The sequence below is a fragment of the Falco naumanni genome, chromosome 1 (genome assembly GCF_017639655.2).
Source record: "Falco naumanni isolate bFalNau1 chromosome 1, bFalNau1.pat, whole genome shotgun sequence".
Taxonomy (NCBI): Eukaryota; Metazoa; Chordata; class Aves; order Falconiformes; family Falconidae; genus Falco; species Falco naumanni.
This window is the reverse complement of record NC_054054.1, coordinates 73,235,601-73,251,518: the sequence shown is the minus strand read 5'-3', so window position 1 is coordinate 73,251,518 and position 15,918 is coordinate 73,235,601. Positions and strand designations below refer to the sequence as shown.

At 42.0% G+C, this 15,918-nt stretch overlaps 1 long non-coding RNA gene across 1 annotated transcript; it reads left to right on the top strand.

Moving 5' to 3' along the window:
- The first annotated feature begins 2,360 nt into the window (after nt 1-2,360).
- LOC121082732 lies at nt 2,361-9,227 on the top strand. Its single transcript, XR_005826099.1, has 4 exons — nt 2,361-3,348; nt 3,682-3,780; nt 8,386-8,541; nt 8,801-9,227. It is a non-coding gene; the product is annotated as an uncharacterized LOC121082732 (long non-coding RNA).
- Nucleotides 9,228-15,918: the final 6,691 nt, after the last annotated feature.

The following is a 15,918-nucleotide window of genomic DNA, read 5'->3' as shown; positions in this document are numbered from 1 at the left end:
GTTTTAAATCAGCAAGACTGTCAGCCCCCCTGACACAGCCAGGCTGTAAATACTCAGTCATCGCTTCACGCAGTGTGCAGGGGAGTGGTGAGAAAGGAATTACCAAAAGCTTTCCCAGAAATATGCTGCCCTGACAATTCATTTGTTAAATAGAGGCTGTGCCAATGCCTTGCTCTGCCAGTCTTGTACCTCTATTGAAATGTCTCTGCTGATTTATTCTCAGCATCTGCATTCCCACATGTGATTCTGTATCTTTCTTTCTTTGCCTTCAAGATCTGTAGACCTAAGCTGAATTTTACTGGATGCTGTGTGCAACAGTACAAGGCAAGGACAAATTTGCTTTCTTCCCTTTTCAGCTGGTCTCAGTGCTTTTCTTTGGTTTTGGTTTTTGATTTTTTTTTTTTTTTTAAAAAAAAAAAAGGTTGTAAAGCTTTATCCACTGTCTGTAACCGTGCAGGAATTAGTCTGGGTACTGGCTTTTTGCAATGAATGTGACTGGTCCTGTTTGTTTGGTCTGGTGTCTGAGGATTAAGAGATTTGGGAAAACTCATTTGCTCTTTCATTCTTTCATGATCCTCTCAGTTGGTTTGGCTCTTTGGTGGGCTTTCTGCCTGCCCAAAGGGGGAAGATGGAAACAAAGGTGTGTGACTTTACACCGTGTTCCTCACAACCAGCAAAACCTTCCACTTACTGCTTGGCAGGAACCAGCAGGACTTGCGTATGACAGGCTTGCACCCAATCTGATTTTTTTCCTAGCTGTGCTTTTGGACTTTGTATTGTGATATCGATGTTGAGTGCTTCACATCAGCTGAGAAGTCTGACTCCAAATTTTTTTGTACTGTGCTATTGTACAGCTGTGAAATAGGCCCTGTCAGGAAACACAGTTGCATACTGCTGCTAAAAGTGCTCACTGTTAAATTCATTATACTGCTTCAAATGAATAAAAAGGGAAGTTTCTGTTCTGAGCCTCATTATACATCCACAGTCAGAAGTCCATTTCTCCTACTGAAGATCAGTAGAAACCACTTCTTGCACCCCGTGTTTTTTATTATTAGATGCTGTTATGGTTTACAGCGAAGCTGGAAAGTTGGCAGTTGCATGTTACTCTATCTGAGTCTGTGATTTGGTTTTCAGACAAGTAAACCTCCTTGCACAGACATCCTCTAGAAGAATTAATTGCCAGGCTGCTGGGGAGAGTGGCAAAGCCTGTAATCGGTGGGGGTTTGTGCTGTGTCAGCAGATGTGAATTCTTTGAGGTTCGGGCTCCTTCCCTGCTGACGTGATGACAGTGAATTGGTTTCTGTAGCTATCCTTCATGGACGTGGCTGTGGAAAAGTAAGCCCCTGGGTATAAACTCCAATTTTGCCCACCCGACCCTTGGGGTACCCGTTAAAGTCGTCTCGGCTGTGACTTGGGAAAACACTAGGTGTCATCAGCGAGGTTTCTTTTTCCAGCAGGGACATCTGCACTTGCGAACCCACAGCAATGCTGTTGCTAAAGGGCTTGCCCAAGATCGTGATGCGTTATTATAGGAAAGCCAGGAAGAGTTTCTGAAATCCCTGTCCCAGACAAGTCTAGCCAAGAGTCCAGGTTATCCAGTAAAAACCATGTCAGGATTAGGTCTGATTTTTAGTGCATAGAAAGCTATTTTTTAAAGCCTACTTTTATGAAGAATGAAAACATTATTAAAATACCAAGTGAAATAGAACTTTCCATTTATTTGTTTTCTAGTTATCAGTTAGATCTTACCGAGGATTTTATTTTTCTTCTCTCTCTGTTGCTTTTTCTCATCTTTGCCCAAATCTCTCCCTGTTGCAGCACTGTGTCCCTAAAATAAAACGGGAATTACCTTGTTCAGAGAGGCTCTCTTCTGTCGTTGGGGTGAACAGCCGTGCACCTGCACAGCCCAGCCTCCTGGTCTGAGAGCAGCTTTGTGTTGCCAAAGAGAGCAGCGAACTCACTAAACCCCCTGATTAAAAAAAAACAAAACAAAAAAACAACAACAACAAAAAACAAAACAGAACCCAAACCTATAAAAATTACAAAGAGAGCAGGGACAAATGCAAAGAGCTGAAGCTGTCCCAGCAACTTTCAAAGAGGTTAAGGCTCCTCAGGTAAAAAAATATATCTCCTTTTGCCTCTGCTCTGACTGCACTGTCCCCTGCTGAGTCCTCCAAATCCCAGAGAAGAAAAGGGGGGGCTTTTTTTGACGGCAAGGAGGTGGCCATTTTTTTCATTCTAGATAATGATCCTTTCTCTTTTCTCTCCCTCCCAGTTACCTCCAGTGCTAAGATTAGAAAGAAAGAGGTGGCAGTCAGAAAGAAACAAGCTCCTAAAGAAGAAAAGGAATTTTATCTGTTTTCCACTTCTTTTCCTAGACATTTATGTGTATTATTAATACTAAATACAAGAGTTTGTTCGGTACATTCTAAGTAGTTAGGATTTTTATTTTCTTTTGGAGGAATCCACTCTCTGAGCAGCTAGGAATGAGGGAGTTTCATTTGTTTGTGTTTAGGGATTAAACTCTCCACAGATGCTCCAGATCCTCAATTAAGTTCTTGCAGGTGTCAGGTGTAGTGTCACTAGAGACTTCCAAATCCTGGCACCCACACAGTCTAGCCATAATTTAGGTTCAAAAACCTCTATAACATCACATGTCACAAGAGAGCGTGTGCTCTGGGCTAGAAGAAAACCTTTTTGCCTCCCTTACCGGCTTGGGCAATATCTTAGACCTCCTCTGTAAAAGTGCACCTCAGGTGGTGACATCTATAAAACTAAGATGTATATTTAGGCAAAAATCTAGTCTAGCATCTACAAAACTAAAGCATACTCTCTTCACAGAGTCTGAAAAGTAAATGTATGAACTAGTCCAGTTCCCCTTAGCTGACTGGCACAAATCCTGGATTAGACAGTAAGAAGAATAGACTTAACTCATGAAAAAACAAGAAGCCATTCAGGAAATTACAGCACATGAGGAATTAGCTGTAAGAAGAGGAGATGGCAGCATATGTGGGAGAGAATGCTGCCATAAATAGAAATTGGCAAAATAAAGCTTAGAGAGTCGCAAATGATAAAATAGCTTTCTATGATGGTTAAGCAGAGAAGCAGGTTTTGAGTTAACCCTGTTAGGAATAGGACTGCCATGTAGAACAGAGCTAGCTGACATGATCCTGTGTCACACTCTACAGTTAGCATCGAGTTTCTGTAACCTCTTCCTAATTAAAATGTTTATAAACAGCAATTTTTCCTCCCCATCTGATGAAGAAACTGATTTTTCTCCACTTCAGATTTTTCTGCGCTTCACAAAGCCTGAGAGAAAGTCCACAACAGAGTGAATTTTGGGAGAAGGTCAGAGCTTCTGGAGAAAGAGGGATTGCAAGAAATCATGCTTTGCTGTTTACATTTTGTCCTTCGTTGTAGAGCAGACCATTTTTTTCAGTTCTTTGCCCCTATCTCCATCTCTGATCCAGCTCTCAAAATAGTCCTTAACTAACGAGGTGCCTTACAAATCACTCTTAAAACAAGAGATGCACGACAGCTATTGTGGGCCTATGAGATGCATTAGCTCAACCTTTTCTCAGCCATTTTTTTCTCCTTTAAATGCAGCTGGAATAAACTTTTTTTATTTCTATTGCTCTGAATTCTCTATCTACAGCCATGACAGTGTTGCCTCTTATTTAGGTGCCCTGGCTAGAGAGCAACGGGCAGTGGAGTGAATCTGACAAATTCACCTAGAAACCCTGTGATGTCTTCTTCTCCACCCCTACAGTCAGCATGCAGGTAAGAGACTTTGTTTCTACGATTCGCATCTGCTTCCCCATCTTCAGTCTGTTTCCCTTTCCCTCCCTAAGTTGTTCCTATTCTTATGAAACTGTTTCCTCTAGAATTTAAAAACAAAGAAGAAAAAAGCTAAAAGCCCTATGGCACGATCCTCCTCCTTTCTCGCCATTTTTCTAGTAAGCAATGCCCTTCTAAAGAAAGAAGTGTTTGTGTTCAGCCTTTTGCTGTTGTTCCTCTGCCTCTGCTGAGATAGGCTGGGTTGTTCCTTCAGGTGTAGCTTTACTCATTTGCAGAGGGAACAAAACAGTTAGCTACCTTCAAAGGTGCTCAAGATCCATTTCATTTTTTAGGAATACCTATGGGAAAAGGGAGGATTTTGTTCAATCCCTTTCCCACCAGACCCTGGGGCTGGTGGTGAGACCTTTGGAAGAGACAATTGTCCTTTGGAACAGGGCTTATAAATTAATGTCAGCAGACTAACCCCACCCAGTCCTCTTCATATCTTGGATACTTTTTTCCCTGGCTTTTACTGTAAGCCTTAGGAAATGTATGAACATATATGTACACAGCTTAAACATGCCTTTGAGTGGAACTGAAAAATGAGGGCCTGCAAAGAGATAAACACTCAGACCCTAGAAGATATTTTTTTAAAGCACCAAGATTCTACAACTATTTCTCTATTCAATCCCTTTTGTCAGGTAGGTAGGCTATTATCAGAAAAAAAAGTACACAAAGCCTTCTGTGTCCATTACATAAAGGCCACTCATAAATCTTGTTTGGTTCCTTGCTGGCCAATGCCATTATTGCCCTGGTGGTTGTTGACTAGAGGTCTCTGGCAATCTTAAGTGGGAGTAAAATGATGCCCTTCTGCTGTAGGATGGTTTGGCATTGGCTGTGGAGATGTGTCCAAATGAACGTGCAAGCAGCAAATGAAGACTCACACCCACCCCCACCCCCGCCTACGCATGAACTTAGATCAAGAAGCAAAACTACCCCCAGTTTGTATATAAATAGAACTGTATATAAAATCTAATGCCATTAGCTTACACAAATTGTGTATGCCAATCATTCTAAAAATTCTTTCCAAGCAAGCAAATCCTCCATAAATCTAAGAGATAATCAAATACAATGTCTTGCGGTCACTTTACACCTTTGGTGACCTCATCAAAGCATGCCAGTGCTTTGCCAAAATCCATGACTCTGTTTGCAAACTTTAGCTGCTCCAGAAAGTTTTGGCACCTGATGCAATGTCACTTTTATTAAAACTCCTGCTTGTTTTAGTTCCTCCTTTTAATTTAGCTAGGGTCAAGCCAGGTTTCTAGCCATTGGAGTAAAGCTGCATGTGAAGAACGACCGCTACTGGAATGGTACGTCCTGTATCTTGCCCTTAGCTAGAGAAGTTGATACTTCCCAAAGATATGGGGAAGAGGGAAAAGCCATAAACTAATAATTTATTCCTGATATTTAAAGTGTTTCAAGGATTAAAGATTATGTTCAATATCACAAATTTTTAAGGCAAGGTGAAAATGCAAAATTATTCAAGGCCATTCCTCTCTGAAAACAGCTGTCCCCCAAAACTGATTAATGAGTATAAAGGTCAAGTGTGTTTTATTATTCCTAATAATAGACACAATAGGTTTTATTTTTATCAATGCCTGCAGTCTGAATGATATCAAAGCACTCAACAAAGTATTTGTCAGACTTTTTGTCTTGGCCTTAAAAAATCCAATTCACTGATGAGAGTAACTGCATCTTTCCACTGGGAAGTTGCAAGGCTGTGTGAAAAGAGGAGCTCCCAGTTTCGCTCCTGAAGAGCAAACCTGCATCACAACTAGCAGTAGACACCAACCCTTTGTCAGTCTCAACACATGAAGGGAGATGTTTAAGAGAGCGAAATGCTCCCTGAGGCCGAAGGGACCAAGTCATGGTTCACAAGCTACATCCAGCCACGAAGAGGTTGACCAGCAATCATCAAAGGCACAGGCTGAAATGAACAGCTGAAACTGTTTTCCAGGTTCAGTAGTTTTTCTTTCTGATTCAGAATGAGGAGGTAGCAGTAAGTTTGAAGGGCCAGGCTGCTCTTACTTGGAAAAAACTGAAGATATTTGAGAAACTACACTTAAGTCAAGAATTTTGTCTAGGGGTGAGAAGAGGAACTACTTGTATTAGATCAGGTGGAGAACTCACAGTGCATTTTCTTTGAATTTGATTTCTCCTACAGCAAGCCAGCTTGTGTCTCCTATTATGCTCATACCACACAGTCTTCTGTAAAAAGAATAAATGCCATCCAGAAAAATCAGTGAGGTTACCTTGTCCCAGCTGCTCTGAAGTTTGTTCCAGGATTTTAGTCTTGCAAGGCTGCTAATGCCAGCCTTAATTTATTCCACTCTATGTCGGAGTTAAGAATACCCCCCTAGTTATTTATCATCAAAAGGGAGAAAGCAGATTTTTTGCATTAGTGCAACCAATGGGATACATAGCACTTTCTGTTTCAAAACTTACCCTGAGTAACTGCACGAAGCCCTCCCGCTGCCCCATATGTCCCTTCTCAACGTTATTTCAAAGACTCATACGTTTCTTTGAAATTCGTCATTTAGGAGTTTCTTATCAACTTTCTTCTTTCTTTCTTTCTTTTTTTTTTCTTTTTTTTTTTTTTTTTTTTTTTTGTAGACATCCCCATTTCCTGCACTTTGTTTAATAGTTTCCCAAGCAGTCCTATATCTGATAGTTTCCTGAAGTGCAGGGAGATAAAATCTATTGCATTTCTGTAGTCTAGCAAAGGGATTCTTCTATCCAGGAGAGGTATGGAGTGAGTTCTACGGCACTTATTTTTAGCCAATATGCTTAATTTTGTCCTATCTTTCCTTCACGTCAGTATCTACCTCTATCATATGAAAAGCTACTTTACAGTCCTGCATATTTTTTGGCTTGCAATAACTACATGTGGCTGTTAAGCTCACCTTTTTCCCCACACGTTTTCTCTTAAGTCAGACCTTACTAACACCATCTCAAGCAATCGATTGCAATCTCTGCCTGCTAAGATGTCCATAATTTTGGCAGTCACAGTTTGGTGTGCCCACCTTGCCCAAGGCTGCTTCAGCATGAGTAGCTGGCTCTGGTGATGAGCTGCCCCCTGCGATGGTGGGGACCCACCCCAGCCCCTGGACCAGTGGTGCACCTACACGGGGATAAGGCATTGCTGACGCAGCTGATCTAGGGAATCACTCATCAGGTCAGCCAGAACACAAAAGTTGTGCAGATGGATGCAGAGAGGTCAGTGAGGCAGGGTGGGGGAAGTTATGCAAAAGTCTGGCTAGACAGTCCCAAAAAAAGAAAAACCATAAGCCCACACCCTCTGTCTGGTGATCCTGATGACTGAACAACAGTGGAAACATGTTTGTTTGCCAAAAAGAAAGCTTCTCTCATCCTTACAAGGAGCTGTCTACATTTGTCTCTGGCTTTGTGGTCCTTTTAAGTGCTTGCATCTCCAGCAACAGGAATGAAAGGCTGGTCAGAATTAATCACTGGAATGAAATTTGAGTTTCCTGCCATCACTCATCCCTTACCTCTTCCTTTCTTGCTGAATAGATAAGGAGGTGGCTCATTCCAGAAGGGTTTGTTTGCTTTATGAGGCATTTCAAGCAGAGCGCCCAAGGCTGTAAGGTTACCCCTGTGGGATGGGGTGTATTGTTCTCGGCAGTCAAGTTCTGATTTGTGCAAGAAGGAAAAAAAGTAATTTCTCATGCTGTTTTCCCTCTTGTAAATTGAGCTGGTTAGAGGCATTATTTTTGAAAAAGTTTTGGTGAGACATGGAAAATGTGCTCTGTTCTCTCTGCAATGATTTTTTTCTTCTAACAGCAGCTATTTCGAAATAAATCTGATTATCCTGTTCCTAGTACTTTTGTACAACATATTGGCTTATAGCACTTTGAAGTGTTTTATGGAATTTATGTACTGCACGCACGATGTGTTATTTTCTTAAATCCATCATCAATTTTTTTTCTTCTGCCCTTCCTGTCAGCTAAACAGAGATAACTGAATGTGGATGTAAATTTTATGGGTGGAGAGGGAAGGAAAAGAGGAGGTGGAGGGGGAAGGAGCAGCAAATTGTTTTGCAAAACGCCTCTGGGCTGGAGCCATGCTTTTGTTTGAAAACATAGATGTATACCCAGTGACTGCTAGTGTTAAAAATAACATAGTGGTAATAATCTATGAGAAGGCCTAAGCTATAGGTCATGTAACTATTAATGAAAAGCTCTTATGGGTCCTAAATGCCCTCTGCAACACATTTGGCTCATGTCTCAATCCACAAGGTTTGTGGGATGAGAGAAACCAGCCCACAAAGCCTAATCTGACGATTCTTGTGTGTGCCTCTGTCTCCCCACAAAATTGTCATTAATCCAGTGGTTAGTCCACTGAGAAACAGAAATTGAGGTTAGGTGAGCATTGCTGCCCTGCTAGAGCCAGCCTGGGAGCATGCGGGGCGGGGGGTGGGGATGGGTGGGATGGGAGAGCAACCTGCCTTGGGGAGGGGCAGCCTCCAGTCCCAGGGTCTGGGTTGTGTCCTATAGAAGGAAGCTTTTTGAGGAGATTTTTCCCTTCTAGGCTAGGAATCATGGAAACCCTGCCCACAAAGGAGAAGTGAAACTATTTTTATCGCCGCTTATGCTTGCACTTCCCTGGATTATTCAGATACTGCAATGATGAATGCAGTAACGCTTGCAAGTTACTCAGCTACTACGGTGTGGCAAGCTATATGAGGTAATACAGAAATATTTCATTCATTTCCAGGGACCAGCTCGCTGGCCCTTTTCCAGCAGTGCTGTAAACTTGTAAAACTGATGGATCAGTTTCCCAAGGGTCTTTATTACTGAGACTTCTGACTTCTCAGCAACTGGAACAGCCTTGTAAACTATTCAGACCATGCAAGATGCTTAAAATAAGCTTACAATTAGTGTTCCCTAGGGTTTTGTGCTAGGCTTCTTTTCCCAAAGACTCTTTTCTGTCATATTTATCACAGAACAATTGGATGTGACTTTCTTGTGGCTTATCTCAACAGAAAAAGGGCACTTCTGGATGAAGTTAAGTGCTACTGCTCTCTTCCTCAAAGGAAAAATCACTGCAATGTGTGTAAACTATGTCTCAGGTAGGTCTGACAAATCCCAGCCTTTGGGATGATTTGGATCTGGTTCCAATGAGGCTTAGCATAAACATGTGTATCGTGAGTCTCAAAGATAGTTCTGCATGTGAATTAAACTCTACAAAACACTGTTAATTTTACTTTTGTCATTTAAAATCCAAACCAGTGCATGCCTTGTATGTCTCTCTCAGCTGTTCTGCTTTGCTGTCCCTGTCCTGTGTTGTTCAGGCAACTGGTTCCTGAGTGAAGCGGTCTTCTGTTTGCCGATGTGTGGCTTACAGACCAGGTACATCATCATTACATGTGATACAGGATTAATTATTTTTTTTATAAAAGGTTGTCTTTAGAGCAATTATGGTTTTGAAAGTTGAGACAATATTTAGACATATAACATGACGCTATACTGATTTTTTTATTTTTTTTATTTTATTTTTTTTACCCAAAAAGGGGAAAAAAGAACATTGCCCGTGTATGCTTCTGGAAGATAAAAGCTATGCCCTTCCCCTTCAGTTTCAGGCAAATAAAAATAAAATGGGAGCAGAAGAACCACTTTGTTCCCCAGCCCTGCCCCCTGGGTGTATAAATAGCAGGCGTCCCTGTGGCCGGGTGGCTGCTGGAGTGCCTCTCATTCCAGAGATCTTTGGCCACCCCCTTATCAAAACAGAAAGGCTGACTTCACTCCCCCTCTCCCCTGATTGATTTCATGTTGGAAACAGGTAACATGACAGCTTCCATTGTCCTTGAATTAGCCACCTACTTCCAGAGGTCAGACAAGCAGGCCGGAGGTCCACAAACTCACTTCAGCTAATTGCTGCTAAAATTCTTTCTCTACAAAATAAGCAGGGGCTGGAGCAGTCCTGGGTGACAAATGTTCTCTGGAGAGATGGGCAGAAACCATCCCAGGCGGGCTAACAAGGGGTATCGAGCTACAGGGCTGGAGAAGAGGTGAAATGCGAGACAAAGCCCAGTGCCAATTTTAAACTTAGGACCTGGAGCCACAGAAAGTTTCTACTTGATTTTATCAGGCTTTGAAGTTTTGGTCAAGTTGATGGTGGAGCTGAGCAGTAGCATTAGGACAGGGCTGTCTGATTCGATCCTGGTGCTCAGGAGGCTCGGTTTTACACCGGGCACGGGCATGGCCCTTTATTTGCTGAAAGTTTTCTACAGGCATCAACATTCCCTGCTGGCTTTCTGCTTTTGTATTTTTAGAAATAACACAAGTTTAGAGGCAATGGGTGGTGGCTAACTAAAACTTTTCACTCTTCGCCCTCCCATTTTCACTTCGCACACACACACACCCTTCCACCAGCTTTCTAGCTGTTGCTTTAATTAGTCTCTAATATATGTTTCTATCATGTAGCACAGGCACCACAGCTACTGCTGTGCACCCCGGGTCACGCACTCCACATGTACACCATGCCAAAGGTGATTGATGCCACCCTTCCCTCACTTTCATATTTTCTTTAAAATGAAAACTTGGAGAATGAGAGGGTTCTATCACTGTGCTTTGCAGGGCTGTCCTCATCCGAAGAGAAGGACAGTGCAGGCCTGTGCCCAGCTAATACTTTGCAGACACTTCATGGTCCTCCAAAGTACTGTCAGCTCCTGTTTATCCCTAGATTGATTAATCTGGCTAAACATCCCACCTGTAGCTGCACAGATGCTGTGGAATGCAAAGGCGGCACGTAAAGCCAATTGCATTAGGTCCTGCTTCACTTGTGGTGTTTGTATATTGTTCAGCCTCTATAGGAACTGGCTGATATGTTTTTCTTGGGTGGCTGTATAAATAAGCTCTCAGAGAATAATGCAGATATCCAAAGTTTTGATTTATCCATGTTAGGCCACCACCTTGTCATGTGAAACATGGATGAACGATACTTGCCTCTCAATAACAGCTTTTTCTTTCCTTTCCTCTTTCTTTAATCTGTGTAAAAGAGTTTCTTACCCTTGCTTTAACAGCCTAAAACAAACTCTAAAATTCTATATTTCCCATCTTTCTTTTGTTCCCTGTCTTCTTTTGAAACAAATGAGGCTCTGAGCAACCTGATTTAGCTCAAGATGTCCTTGCTCTTTTGCGGGGAGGTTGGGCTAAATGACCTTTCAAGATCTTTTCCGACCCAAACCATTCTGTGATTCTATGACACTAATAAGTTTTCTGCTTCTGCTGCCTTGCCAACATTGGCATGAAAGCATTTTGTGTCTATGACATTGTGAAATGTCTCTGTATTTTAATATTGGCTCGCTCTGTTTCCTTCTTCAGTCAGACATCTGAGTGACCTTTGACTCCTTCTAGCTCTGGTCTGAATATCTCTACAGATGGTGCTTGTGACACTTCTGCACTTTCCTCCCAGCGTGGCTTCTAGGGCTTTTCAAGGGCAGCTCATGTCAGACTGACCTCACAGCTTCCTTTGTCAATGCAATTATAAACAAAAGGAATGTGTCAGATCCCATTTGTCTAGGTTTTAGGACAGCATCTGATGTCCTGCTCCCATCCTCATGCTGGAGCCACAGTTTTTACGCAAGGTGAGCAGGAAGAGCGCAGCAGGTAATACTACAACAAGAAGTACCAGGCAGAAAGGTAGTTAATGAAGTTTATATACTTAAATATATATAATTATATAAATATATGGTTATAAAATTCAAAGTTCTTGTAATTATTCCTGCTTAATGTTTTAATCAGTAAACTAGGCACAAAACCTACAAGTTTGCTGATGGCATTTGTGGATGACAGAAAGCTGGGAGGCACAATTAGGAGGCAGCAAGATCTGAAAAGTACTATGGGAAGAACAAAAATGCAATCAAGTTAAATTCAGCAATCAAGTTAAACGACAAAAGCTCACATACAGAGATTACTTGTCAGCAAGCTGAAAATGGAGGAAAAGTAGAAGAAAATAAATCAACTGAGCAACTCTCTGGTACGTCTGGAGCACTGATGTGACGTTCCTTGGAGAAGAAGGAAATGTCATTCTGGGACATGTCAAATGAGATGTTTCCAGTGGAAACACTACATCCATTACAGAAGATGACATTGGTAAAGTGTCCTCAGGACGCTGTGTTTTGATGTCTCATGTCCAAGAAAAATACAAATCTGAACAGGTGTAAAGAAAGGCTACTGAGATCACCAGGAATGCCGTGATCTTTCCTTACAAATGGAGGCAAGGCAAGCTCAACTTGTTCAGCCCAGGAAAATGAAGGTTGACAGGGGATATGATTTCCATCTAAAAATACCCAGGAGTGAAGCAGCGGTGAAGGAGAATAACTATTTAAACTTGTCTGTGACTAAACTTAGTCTGGAAATAAGAAGCAGGTTGCTGGCCATTAAAACAAACAGAGGCAAGAACAGCCTTTGGATGGGAACAGCTGGGACCAGAAAAGCACAAGTGCTTTTAAGATGTAAATTCAATTGGGAAGAAAAGCTATAGCACCCTGGGGAGGGAAAGGCTCAGGCTTGGGTTCTGTGACACTTCATGTTTGTGTGACTCCTGGATCCACCCGGGGGGGAGCGCATGGAGAGGTGACAGTTTCTGATTACCAGCTAGGGATGTGGGATGCTCTTAGTTGCCTATGGTCCTTTTTGTTCCTCCTGCTTGTCTTCATTTATGTATGATGTTTCAGCCAAAAATACTGGCACAATGCAGGTTTCATTCTTCTGCCGTTGACACCCAGCTGTGTCTATGTGGCAGCCAACCTTGCAAAGCCAACAAGGAACAGGTGTTTTCATAAATAAATCATTGTAACATAATGCACAGGTAAATATGCCATTGTTGTGTGCAAATTTTGTCCAAATTTTTAGTGTATAAATATTCTCTGGTGGTTTGGGTTTTTTTTTTCTCCCCATTCTCCTCTGTCAGTAAAGATTAGAAGTATTTTATTTACTATGGGAATAACTGTTAGCTGCTTTATTATTTTTTGTGGGCAGCAGCTAAAATAAGATTTCCTTGATGTTTTCTCAGATCTTACTGCTCTCATGGTTGATTTATTTTGTTTTATTTTTTTTTTTTTCCCAGAGAAATATAGCTTTAGGGGTTGTTACCAAGACCCGGAGCAGTTTCTCTGCAGCAGAGGTTTTTGTATGGATTTACCTAAACAGTTACAAAATCCAGGTCAGTTAAGTCAGCGCAACAGGAAAGGTATGTTCTGTTCTTTTTTGCCCTTAGTTTATTTCCCGACACTTGCACATGTCTTGCACTTGTTAGACCTGCTGATGCACCAGGATTTCACTGGTTGGACTATGTTCCTTTTTGTACCAGTTCAGTCACTTGAACTGGCTGAAGTGCTTTGACTTGCTGAAGGTGACATGGGGTTGTGGTGGCTGAGCCTCAAACAGCATCTACCGAGTGCCCATGCCCGAACTGCAGAAAGACCCGCCTTGTGAAAAGGCTGTGTCAATTGGCCGTGCTGGTGTGAATTAGTGGTGCCAGTAGGAATAACGCCGGGCAGCTGCCCGCTCCCTTCCTGCGATGTCTGTCCAAGCCTGTGTGCCAGGCTGTTCCCAACCTGCCAGGCAAAGCACTCTTCGTGCCACAGCTTGCACCTGCTCCCTCCCTACTAAGACAAGATATTACATAAAAGATTATAGGTGAAGCTGCACCTCTTCTCCCATGACATGAATTAGCATAAATAACCACAAGGGTTGCTCTGGAAGTTTGGCTGTGTACCTGCCAATCCCTACTTAATTGGTGTTCCGGGTATATGTCAAACGTAACTCAAAGACATCACTCAGCAAGCCCCTCCTGCGCAGCTGATGGACTGTAATTAAACCACACCAAGCCACAGATTTCTGCATTAACTGCTCCCTGCCATTAAGGAAAAATAAATTTAAGCAGGCAGCTCGCTTCAAGAAGCAAGAGCATGGATGATTGAAGGCGTTACTCCTGTAACGTGCTTGGCTCTGTCAAGAATGGTAAATGTGAAGTCTGATTTTTATTTTATTTATTTTTTTTTAGTATTTTCTTCCCATGCATCACTGTGGTTGAAGAAGCAGAGGGGGCTGTGTTAGCTTGGGCTAGGGTAATCCGGTAGTTAGGAGCTGCACAGGAATTTGGAAGAACTGGTTTCAATTCTTTGACAGTTAGTTCCTTGCATGTATAAATGTTTATTGCCTCTGGTCACCATCTGTAAAATGAGGCTAATGCTTCACAGCAGGGCTGAGGATGAAGCTGTCCAGGCTATGATGTACTGAGAAGCTTCAGATTGGATTCAGTCCCTAAAACAGGCCATATTTAACATGATAAGTATGTAACCTGGAGTTCCTCAAAAGGCATGTTGTGTTCCCTGGAATTCAAAGATTTAGTAGCTGTTTCATTGATTTGGACTCGTAGGGAGGAAATGTTTAACCTGTAGCACGGGCTGTGGCCTCCACATAGGTGGTCCTGCTTGTACCTGAGAAGTAGGGAACGAACCAGATTTGCCTAGCTTACAGCTTCTTGATGAACGACCAGGGTCTGGATGCATCTACTCAGTTGCTACAAAGGAGTCCAGTAATAGCATACATTTATTTCCTTTTTTAATACCATTTACCAAGATTCTGGGGACCATAATAAATAAGGAGTATTTTAATGGTAAATATTACTTTTTCTTTAAAAAGAAAAGCACCAATAGAGAAAAATTAAAGAAGGCTTGATAAGTTAAAATAAAGAAGAAATCAGAATACAAAAAAAGACCATAAACCCATTTATGATATTAAGAGCTTTAATGGCTAACTAGCTAAAATGGGAAGCCCAACACTCTTAACGTTTCAGTTGGAAGAAAGCCAGGGTCTTAAACAGTGGCCTGACCACCGACATGGTGGGTGAACTGCAGGCAGAGAGGGCAACAGCTACAGAAGCAGTAATGCAAGAAAACACACCCTGTGGAAAAAACAGGCTGATGAGAAGTGAAGATGGGCAGCACAGCTGGAGGAAGAACAAGGCTCTAAGCACCAAAAAAAAAAAAAAAAAAAAAAAAAAAAGAGGTGACAAGTAAGACTAAACTTGACTATGGGGCTTTTTTGGTGACAAAGCTGACCCAAAGTGAATTGGGTGGGTGTATCTGCTCAGCTGGCTGGATCCTGACCCCTGGCGAGCCACTCTGCCCCACCGCTGACTCCTCCTGTGCAAGGAAGTCTTTCAGCTAACTGGAGTTATTGTGGTGGACAGGATGTATGACAGAGGATGTAATTCAGCACTGGGTATCTTTCCAAACCAGGGACAGAAAAAAACAGCAAAACAAACCAACAACAAACAAAAAAGCAACCCAAACCACAAAACGATAAACAGAAAAATGAAAGTGCTTCTGCGATACCTGTTCGAGGTAATCTGGGCTTCCAGCTTGCTGTGTCAAAAGCTGACTGCAGCCCCTGCTTCTCAGAGACGCTTAGAACATACCTGATTTATTTCATTGTTTGGCCAGAGAGCTATTTTGGAAGTGGAAATAAACTTTTAGGCTATAGATTATAATCACATTAACCTTTTTACAGAGATGCTTACTTTAGGCTGAATTCCAGCTATATGCTGACTGTAAGTATTTGCATTAGCTTTTAGTCTGGTAGAAAAGCAAAAGTGAAAGTAACCACTAAAAGCACAGCTTGCAGCTCAGTGCCTTAGCACACAGAAAGCTGATGTTAGATTAACTGCTGCTTAATTGAGAATCATTTTACTGAGCATTGTTAATCTGTTCATAATTTATGGGCTGCTTTTTCCATTTAGGAGTGCCTTTTTCTACTTCAGGACCGCAGGTGATATTCTCTGTCAGAGTTTTGCAGTGCCCATTATCTGGCACCTAAGGCATTTCATTAGCATTTAAACAAGTCTTAAGTGCCTGAGTAATTTTGAGATAGGCTGTATCTGCATGGCTAGCTGACTACTGCATTTAATTAATTTCCAGACTTCTTCCTTCCTTGTTCTGAGGGAAAAATGCAAGCTCTGTCAAAAATGCAGTGGTGGTAGGAAAAACAGACAGGCCACAGTTCTGCCTGCTGCTGAGATTTCTTGCTCAGTTTACTATCTCTTATTTCACTA